A 10,924-nucleotide genomic window follows, 5' to 3' on the forward strand; every position below is an offset into this window, starting at 1 on the left:
TTTGTTCTTTCTGCTGGATTCCCATCCTCACTCACATAGGACCAAATCTCCAGGACATGACTTCCTTAACAAGACTACTAAAGCATAAGAAGTAAAATCAAGAATCAATAAATGGAATAGACTCAAACTAAAAAAATTCTTCTAAGCAAAAAAAAAAAAAAACAATCAATAACATGAAGAGAGAGCCTATAAAATGGGAGAAAATCATCTTTACCACACACATCTCAGATAGAGCACTAATCTCCACAATTTATAAAGAATTCAAAAAACACCAAAATACCAAATAACCAAATCAATAAATGGGCTAAGGAACTGAACAAACACTTCATGGAAGAAGAAATACAATCGATCAATAAACATATAAAAAGTTCAATGTCTGTAGCAATTAGAGAAATGCAAATCTTTTGATTTCATCAAATATTTCATCTCCCTCCAGTTAGAATGGCAATTATCAAGAATACAAGCAATAATAAGTGTTGGTGAGGATGTGGGGAAAAAGCTACACTCAAACATTGGTGGGACTGCAAATGGTACAAGCACTAAGGAAAGCAGTATGGAGATTCCTTAGAAAACCTGAAATGGAACCACCTTTTGACTCAGCTATTCCACTCCTCGGTTTATACTCAAGGCACTTAAAATCAGCATACTACAGTGACTCAGACACATCAATATTTATAACAGCTTAACTCACAATAGCTAAACTATGGAACCAACCTAGATGCCCTTCAATAGATGAATGGATAAAAAAAATGTGAGATATATATATATATATATATATATATATATATATATATATATACACACACACATACACACACACACACAAAGGAATATTACTTAGCCTTAAAGAAGAATGAAATTATGGCATTTTCAGATAAATAGATGGAGCTGAAGAATATTATGCTAAGCAAAATAAGCCAAACCCAAAGGATGAATGTTTTTTTTTCTCTGATAAGCAGATGCTGATCCATAATGGGGGATGCAGGTAGGGAAGAATGAAAGAACTTTGGATTGTACAAAGGAGATGAGGGGAGTGGGTGTGGGGATGGGAAGGACCGTGGGAATGAGACAGACATTATTACCCTATATACATATATGATTACCTGATTACTGGTGTGATTTACACCATGTACAGTCAGAGGAAAGAGCAGTTGTGCTCCATTTGTGTACAATGTGTCCAAATGCATTCTACTGTCATGTATAACTAATTAGAACAAATTAAAAAATTAAAAAAAGTTTACAAATTAAAAACAAAATTTTAAAGTTTCATTGAAAATACTTAAGAGTCAATAACAAAAGATAAAGGATATCTCTATAAAAGTTATAGGGAAAAATGGGAGGAGGTTTTATTTTGGTCCGACACAGAAAATTAGTGAAAATTTTTAAGTTAAGAACCAGGTAACATTCCCAACATTCAGAAGTTTACCAATTGTTTCTTTAAAGGACTCTGGACTCTGGCCTTGAGGCTGGGGCTCCTTTCTATACATTGGTGCTGCCCATTACAGTAACCACTAGCCACATGTAGCCACTGAGTGCTAGAAATCAAGCTAGTCAAAACTGTGGTGTACTGTCAATGTAAAATGCATTACTAATATCAGTTTTACATGTTTCTTTTTAGTTTTTTAATGTAGCAACTAAAAACTAAAATTGCATATGACTGGCGTGTTTTTATTGGACAGTGCTGATCTAAGTGTTTCTCATACCTTCTCCTCTCAAGGGACTGCCCTCCTCCTCTCTTGGGCTTCTTGCAGAAACTCAAAAGTTTTCCCTTTTAGCCTACTACACAGCAATATAGCTCCCTCTTGATCCCAGCCTATACCATCTTGACTTGGTCTAGAAAGGAAGAAAGAGAGGAGGGAGGATAGGGGAGCATTTGCCATTTCATTCTCAGAGTGACCATCCAGGTACTTCTTAAACAGTGCATACTTTCCTAAAGAAGAATACTGCTGCTGACTTTTAAAATGAAAATATTCTCTCTACTACAAACATACATTCAAAAACACACTTACCAATGATGAACTTTGGATTCAGTGCGCAATGACTGTAGGCAGGTAGGGTGTAGCTGGAGGAGGTGGGTGACTGGGGGTGTGCCCCTGCGTTACGTATTTTATACCTGATGAGTGAAGTTGCTCTCTGTTTCCCCGTGCCATGTCCTCAGCTGCTTTCCTTTGCCACACTCTTCTATCATGATGATTTGCCTCACCTTATGCACAGAGCAATGATGGAGTCTGCTGCCCACAGACGAAGACCTCTTAAACAATGAGCCCAAATAACCTTTACCTCCTTTAAAATTCTTGTCAGGTCTTTTGGTCACAGCAGTGAAAAAGCTGACTAAAACAAGAGAGCTGAAACTTGGGCTTTTTGTTTGTTTTTGTTCTTTTGTTAAACTGACATGAAAATTCTTGAATACTGGCTGGGTTTTTTTGTTTGTTTTTTGTTTTTGAGAGAGAGAGAGAGAATTTTAATATTTATTTTTTAGTTATCAGCGGACCCAACATCTTTGTTTGTATGTGGTGCTGAGGATCAAACCTGGGCCGCACGCATGCCAGGCGATTGGGCTACCACTGAGCCACATCCCCAGCCCCCTGGCTGGGTTTTGTGTGTGTGTGTGTTTTGTTTGTTTGTTTGTTTGTTTGTTTGTTTGAATCTCAGAAATTCCAGGATTAAGTTTGGGAAAGAAAGTAAAAGTAAGCTGACAATCTTTAAAGAGATTCTATCTAAAGCACAGTAAGGTCTGATAAAATAAGTCTGAGCATTATGAGAAAACTTCTTTATTTACTCATGGAAGGTGTACAGAACACCTGCTGGAGTTGAACAGTATGAGTGCTGAGTAGCAGGAATCCAAAATGCTTTGGATACAGAATCACTGTTCTCCAACCCCCATCGCCTCACCAGATGCACACTCCCCATCTCCCACCTGTCCCCATCTCTAGGTGGCAACAAATAAAAGAACCTAATTCTCTATATTTCCATATTTTAACACCATCAACTTCTAAGGACATATCTTAATATTTTAAAAAAACAAGTCTTATTATTATAGACACCTTTCTATTAATGGAGAAAAATAAAGATAAGACACTACAGATATGAAAGTTTCCCAAATCAGGTTAAAAGATAAGAAGCAAAAGAAAGAAAGAGAGATAAGGAAGAAAGGAAGGAAGGAGGAAGAGAGGGAGGGAGGGGGAGAGAAAAAGGAAGGAAGGAAGGAAGGAAGGAAGGAAGGAAGGAAGGAAGGAAGGAAGGAAATACATTCCACTGGTTACTCTTGATAGATCATAAAAAATATCTTGCCTGTTTTCCCTGGAAGTCACAACTATACTTTATACAATTAAAGAACCCAGGAAATGTAACAAAGTGTAATTACCAGCTCCTTTCTTTGAAGAAAGAAAGAGAGAGAAAGGCACAAGAATACAGAGATTACCAAGCTTAAATAGACATCTATAAGAGCTGTGGAAAAACACTGGTTCTTTATGGGTCTTGTACAGGAAACTATTTTTTACTAACAATTACCAGGTGTTATGTTTTATGTGTAAGGTTTCCCCCAAAGTCATGTGTGAGATAATGCAAGAGTGTTTAGAGGTGAAATGATCAAGTTATGAAAACCTTAACCTAATCAGTGCATTAATCCACTTGAAAGGATGAACTGGGTGGTAATTATAGGCAGGCAGGGTCTGGCTGGAGGAGGTAAATCACTGGGACCTGTCTTTGGGGTATATATTTTGTCCCTGGTGAACTGAGCTATCTCCTTCCTGATGACTATGTCCTGAGCTGCTTTCTTCCATCACACTGTTCCGCCATGATGTTCTGCCTTACCTTAGGCCCAGAGCAATGGAGCCACTGTCTATGGACTAAGATCTCTGAAATCAGGAGTGCTGAATAAACTTTACTCCAAATTGTTGTTGTCAGGTCTTGGTCACAGCAACAAAAAAGCCAACTAAAATACTAGGATTTAATCCAATCTTTGAACACTAATTTTGAATTTAGTAAGATAAATAAAGAAGTTATTCTACATATATTTATTTCATTAATGTAAGGAAACCACCTACTTACTGAAATTACTGACATCAATATATATTCTGAGAGAGAGTAGTTATTTTCTCTTAAAATTTCACAGCGTTTAGATAATTATCTGAAATGAATAGTCATGATAATCGCCAACACTGCACATATTCTATGGGCTAGGCACCATTCTGAGCACTCTACACATACTGACTTATTCAACACTTACAACAAGAAGAAGTAGGTATACTTATTAACACATTGTACAAATGAAGAGACTGAAGCACCGAGAAATTAAACAACTTGCCCAAAGTTACCACGTAGTTAGTGGCAGATCCAGAGTGATCTCAACCCAGTTAGTTCTAACTCCACAGTTCTAACTTTTCAACAATGTGCTCTACCTCACAATAAAGTAGTTAATAATAATAATACAATAATAATAATAACTTTACATTTTATGCATTGGTTTGTTTAATTGATGGCAAGACTGTCTGAAAACACATCTTCTGACAACTGAGCACAATAGTTAACAAAGCAGACACCAAAATAAAAATGCTTCAAAACAAAACTCTAGCTATACTCAGAAGGATCCATGTAGTGAGAAACTAGCCTCTGAACGTCATATGCAGTTGCACTGACCCTAAAGTTGCAATCAAGAGAAGTATTGATAAAACTTAAAAATAACTAAAAGATGTGAAAGAGGTGTTATAAGAAGACCAGTGTAGAATGAAGAGATTGGTGACAGAATCCACATGAGAACTGGTGCAGACAGAAAACATAAGTAACGAAGGGAATGAAGAAAGGGAGGCAGGTAAGGTGGTTGGAAATTGAGTGGATGTGACATGGTTTTTTATTGGACGTAACAAGAGAAGGATATAGCATTGAGATTTCTGCCTAGGGATCTAGCTTAAATGACATGGGAAGAACATGATATCTCCCACCAGTTTATAGTGGACTGGAAGTAAAGGCAGATTTGAAGTTACAGGTAATAAATTCAACTTAAGGAATGTTTGGTTTAGGGTATGAGTGGTACATGTAGATAGAAATGTTCTGGGAGTAGTGGAAAGGCTAGGTCTGAAGCTCAGGAGAGAGGTTTAAATTGAAAATAGAGGTGAAGTGGTTGTCAGCATGTATAATATAGTTTAAACTTTAGGCACAAAATCCTTAACCCTTTCTAAAGGCAGCCTTCCTAAAGTGATCTCACTTTAATTTTTAAATACTTATTAAGCATCCCCTACATCTGTGGCTCTATGATAAGCACTGTGGGAACTCAAGGAAACCTGTTATGTACATTTTAATTTTACGATTCCCTCAAAAACTTGGACTTGAATGGAATAAGAAGACAAACTTGAAATCAGTGCAGAATATGGCAAAAACCATAAAAGAAACATAAAACCTAGTAGAACAAAGAAAAGGAAGGGCACACCATCTGGGGGGCAGATCAGGTATTTAAGGAGAGAAGTAACATCTGATCAAGGCAAGATTTTTTACAAAAGAGAAGGATAAGAGAAGTTAGAATCAAAGTTCTAACTGGGAACTTTGCTTAAGTTCAAGTGCTTCAGTCAAGGCTTGGTTACATAGCACACAATCCTTCCCATGTATTATACTTCCCATGTATTAGAAGACTTGCAACTCAGTGCCATCCACTTCTGCAGCAATCTGCAACAGCCAAATAGATTCTTCTTGCTCTTGCTCTCTTCATTGCTCAATTCAAGGTCAAAACTGAAGTACCATGTGAATTCATCTAATTGGACAAACATAAATCACATCTGATATCCTTGCTAGAAGGGAGTCTGGGAAATGTGGATTTTAGCTTTCCAGTCTCTGCAGTACAAAAGGACATACAGCAAGGATGTTGGAAATGATGATGGGTTAGGACAATCTATTTATCTGCCACACTGGGCATGTTCAGTGACCCATGCTTAGGCAAGGATCCAAAATCTATCCACCAGTTCATACAGTTGTTCACTGAAAAAAAGAAATTTAGTGTTAATAAGGAGTAATCAATATTAATTTTACCATTCTGCTTTCACTCTAATTTCTGTTCTCTGAAAACATGTTGATTCTGTATTCAGCATCAGTCTATTATTATACTCTTGCCATTTTTTAATCTAAAAAAAATAAGACCTCATATTTTCTTGACATTGGTTTCTAATGATTCAAAATGCTAATTTGGCTATTGGTTTTCAGTGTTGAAATCATCTGACTACAAAAAATATTTGATCTTCTCTTTCATCTGGTAGAAAGAGTCTTATAGCCAGTATTTGAAACATAAGAGATGAAAAAAAAAAAACCCTTGTCATCCTACTCCTGCTCATTTTGAGGATAAATGTTCTAATGTCACTTAATAGTCAACATCATTTAATAATGATAAGAAAGAGGAGGAGGAAAAAGACAACAAGAAGAATAACATTACTATTATGTTGGGCTTGCCATGTAACAATCACAGTGCTAAATACTCAACTTAGCTTTTTCCACCTAATTCTTAGAGCAACTTTGTTACTATGACCACTGTTTTACAGATGAAGAAACTAAGAATATAAAATAACTAAATAATCTTATCAGTTAATTGGCAGTTTTTACCAAGCATATTTCTACTTCTAAGCCCTTCTAACAAAAAAGGAGACCTCGCTCAAAGGCAAGACTCAGAATTCCCTATTCACTCTAAGAAACTCACACATTTGGATCACATCAAGCTTTTCCACATCTATATAACTGAATATGTGATTGTCTAGAAAAGTGTTATCACACCACTTTACCTCCTCCAACCGTGATTTATAAACCAGAACATGCCTTTGTACTAACATCACGACATGTGGAATTCTATTTTTCCATTGAGTCCACTATTTTAGATCCTCTATCTAGAAGTCTGGGAGAAAACAAAATGATACTTCTTCCCAAAGAACAGAAATACAGATTAGAGTTCCATTTTTATCAACATGAACCGGGTCTCATTCCAGAGCCTGCATTTTAATTGCCAGTCTCCGGTCACCACAGAAGCACCCGAGAAGATCAATTATGTTCCTCAGGCCTGGATTCCAGTGATTACCCTGGCAGTGGATCATGACATTAATAAACCTGGAAACATGAGCCCAGAGTGCCCCACAGAGTCCCAGCTCGCTGTTAATTTGTGATGCAGCTTTAAATAAGCCATTTAACTTCTTCCCCATTTGCTTCCTCATCTGTAAAATCAGCATTAAAAATAAATTCTCAGAATTTAGTCAGCACTAATTATTGTTTTGAAAGAGGATTAAGCCTGAGCACTAAGCAGAATCATGTTAAAACCTCCACATCAGTGTCCTGATTTGTTTTAGGTCAAACATCTGATTTGGCAAGAGATTTTGGTCAATTCTATTTCTCAACAAGCTCATGAAAGTACTGTCTAGGCGGGTTAAAGTGATCCTTTTGAAACACCATGCCAACGTCTTTTGTTATATAAACAAGAAAATAAGATTGTTCACAATGAATTGTGCCAAGAGCATACACGACTAGATGATAACTGAATTTTCAATAAAATATCAAGTCAGTGACATTTTTTTTCTTTGCTGACCTAGAAACTGACTACTACCTCCCAACTTTCCATCATAAATACTACACAGAACTTTTGGATAGCTAAAACTGACTTAATAGAATATTAAGAAAGGTTAAATATTTCCTATTGGTTATAGCCTAAACATCCGTGTCTTGTTGTCCTAAAGGAAAATAGCCTTTCTAGATTAGTAAAATCTCTTTTCTGAAACTGATCGAAAATATGCACTTTTTTCCCTGTATGTGCAGGTGTTAATCTAGCCAACCAATACTTATTTAACACTATAATATGCAAATCAAAAGTCTAATTACTGGGATTATGATAGCAAAAAAAATAGATCAAAATTTCTATCCTTGTGGACTTTACATCCTAGTGAAATGGAAAGGCAGAAAAAAATAAGAAATAAACATAAATAAATAGTATCTCAGATGCCAACAAATATCATTCTAGAATAAAAAGGGAGGAGGGTACAGAGAATATTGATATCGTTGGAAGGATTATAGAGTGAAGATGAACAAATTTTTGGTTGGAAAAGGCCTCTCTAGTAGGGAACATTAAAACAATGACCTGTTTCCCTATTTGTGGCTGTCTGGAAAAAATAGGTCCCTCGTAGAGATGGGAACAATTTTTTGCCTAAGACAATCCTAGAATGTTTGAAAACCAGCAAAGAAGGTAGAATTAAAAGAGAGAGAAAATTAGGAGCAGAGAAGTACAAGAGGTCAAAAATATGAGTCACATCTCCTAAGGTCCAAAAGGTGGCATAGTGTTCTCTATGTGGTGAATAAATTGTATTGAGGATGTGGCGACTGCAAGGAGACCTGATGGGAGGCTAATATACTAATCCAAGTGAAAGGTGATGCTGGCTGGGGCCAGAATAATAATGTAAAGGTCCCAGACTCTCAACGTATTTTAAATAATTAGAATGAGGACTGAGAATCAAAGCACTGAATCTAGCACCATGTAGGTCACTTGAGAAGGGTAGTTTTCTGGGTATAAAGGGAATTAAAGCATAACTCAAGTAGGACCAAGAGAGAATGAAGGGAAAGGAATAAAAGAAAGTAGAAATAATGTGCACACACACACACACACACATGCACACACACGAAACCAAAGAACTGAGAGGGTAAGATAGATATTAGGTTTCTCCAGAGAAACTGAAGAAATAGGAGATAGATATATAAATACAAAAGAGATTCATCATAAGGATCTGACCTAGGTGATTGTGGAGGCTGGCAAGTCCAAAATCTACAGAGCTCATGGCTCAGTTCAAATACAGAAAGACCAGAAGCCTGCTAGAGAACCAGGAAGAGTCGAGGACTAACAGGAGATTCTCTTACTCAGAGGAAGGTCAGCAGTTTTGTCCTATTCAGCCCTTCAATTTCAAACTAATTAGATACAACCCATCCACACTATGGAAAGCCATCTGTTTTACTCAAGTTCGACAGTTTCAGTGTCAATCTCATGCAAAGGTGCCCTTCAGAAATACCCAGAACAAAATTTAAAATTATCTAGGCACGCAAAGGTTCAATCAAGTTGACACATAAAATTAATTATCCCAGATATTATAATAAAAAGTATTAAAATTGCCAGGATTTCCTATTAAAGTTGTATTAGAGTTAGCGGTCACCCACAAATAAAGTCTTTAAGAAATATATATGTATTTTTTTAAAGTGATCTGGAAGTTGCAACGGACTACAACAAAAAGGGGTAATAGGTGGTATAGCCTAGTGGTATAAGATTCAAAGCTGAGGCAAAAGTGAGGGAAAATGAGTTGAAAAAAAGCAATAAAGACTAAAAGATAACTATTGTCTGTGGTACAAGTGGTAACAGGAATATAAGAGATAAAATAGACTTGAAGGTGACATGGAAATTATATCTTTATAGAAGGGTCATGCTTTAGTTGGAGAAAAGTCAAATTCAGAGAAGATTGGAAGACACATACAAGTTGTTTGGTTTTTGGTTTTGGGGGATTTTTGTTTGTTTGTTTTTTGTTTTTTGTTTTTGTTGTTGTTATTGTTGTTGTTGTTTTCCAGAGGCATAGGAACAGGGTTTCAGGATCTGTCAAATGGTTAGTGACATGTCAAAAAAACATGTTATATAAAGCCATAAGAAGATGAGAAATCAGCAGTGGGAACAGCCTATGTCCTAGGTTTCTCATGGCTATTAGCATAAACAGGAAAAAAAAACACATAAGAACAAGAGTTATGACATCAAGGCTGATATCAAGTAGACAGGTTATATTCTTTGGTGAAAAAGGAGAGAGGGATGTTGCCAGAAAATAGAACTCTAGATCCTCACTTCACTGACAGCCACAGTAATATGGAAATATGTGGATGTTGTATGTGGGATGTTAGATGGATGAAATATGTGGGAGAATGATAGTAGGTCCCTAAAGAAGGTGGCATTTGAGAAGGACATGAAAGGATAGATAAATTTCACTAAACAGGACAGAATGCTTAACTGGACTTTATATGGAAAATCCTGTGAAATCATAAAATATTTTAGAACAGAAAGACAGATCTAGTGTGGTACATAAAATGAATTGAGATGAATAGAAACTAAAGATTGGAAGACTTCTCAATGGTCTAGCAATAGTTCCTATGAATAGTGAAAGAAATGGGATAGTAGCAACAAGAATGGAAAGGAAAAAAAGAGTGGAGACCTATTCATATCAGCCAGCAATTGCTGCAAATAACACTGTTTAATAAACAATTTTAAAATTCCATGGTTCTGAAAAATGTGAAATCTCCAATAAAAACATTTAGCTCCTTTGGGGAAGAGTATGTAGGGGCAGAATTGAATCGCAGAAGCATAGATTTAGTTTTGTTCCTCCCAGAAGATAAAAAAAAAAAAATGCTCAGGACACTGAGAAAACAGACTTGAGACCTATCAGTATGTTACACATTTATTTTTGTACTTCTTTAAATTTATGTGAAACCTTATCCAATAAGAGCAGTCTATAAGAATATGCCTTATAAATAAATTAAAAATAGAAATTGGAAAATATAAAAATATATAAATAAAATTTAAATAATGTCATACAGCATGACTTTTATAGGTGTGGAACCATACAGATACAAACAATGAGAAAAATACAAGTTAGTGGTTCTCAAGCCTTAGTATACATCAAGTTTGTAAAAGACAGATTTCTGGGCCCTACCTCCAGAGTTTCTGATTCAGTGATCTGTGATGAGGCCAGAGAATTATCATTTTGGAGAAGTTTCTGAATAATACTGAGAAACTGGAGTAGTTATTAATGAAGGAGAGAAAACATACTGAAATTAATATTTTTCCAAACTCCATTCTTGCCATTCAAGCAATATAAAATATTAAAAAGGACTTTGAAATCAGATGGAATTAGGTTTGAGTTCTAGTTCTACCTTTATCTTCTGTGAA

This window comes from Urocitellus parryii, chromosome 5, assembly GCF_045843805.1.
Source record: "Urocitellus parryii isolate mUroPar1 chromosome 5, mUroPar1.hap1, whole genome shotgun sequence".
Lineage (NCBI taxonomy): Eukaryota > Metazoa > Chordata > Mammalia > Rodentia > Sciuridae > Urocitellus > Urocitellus parryii.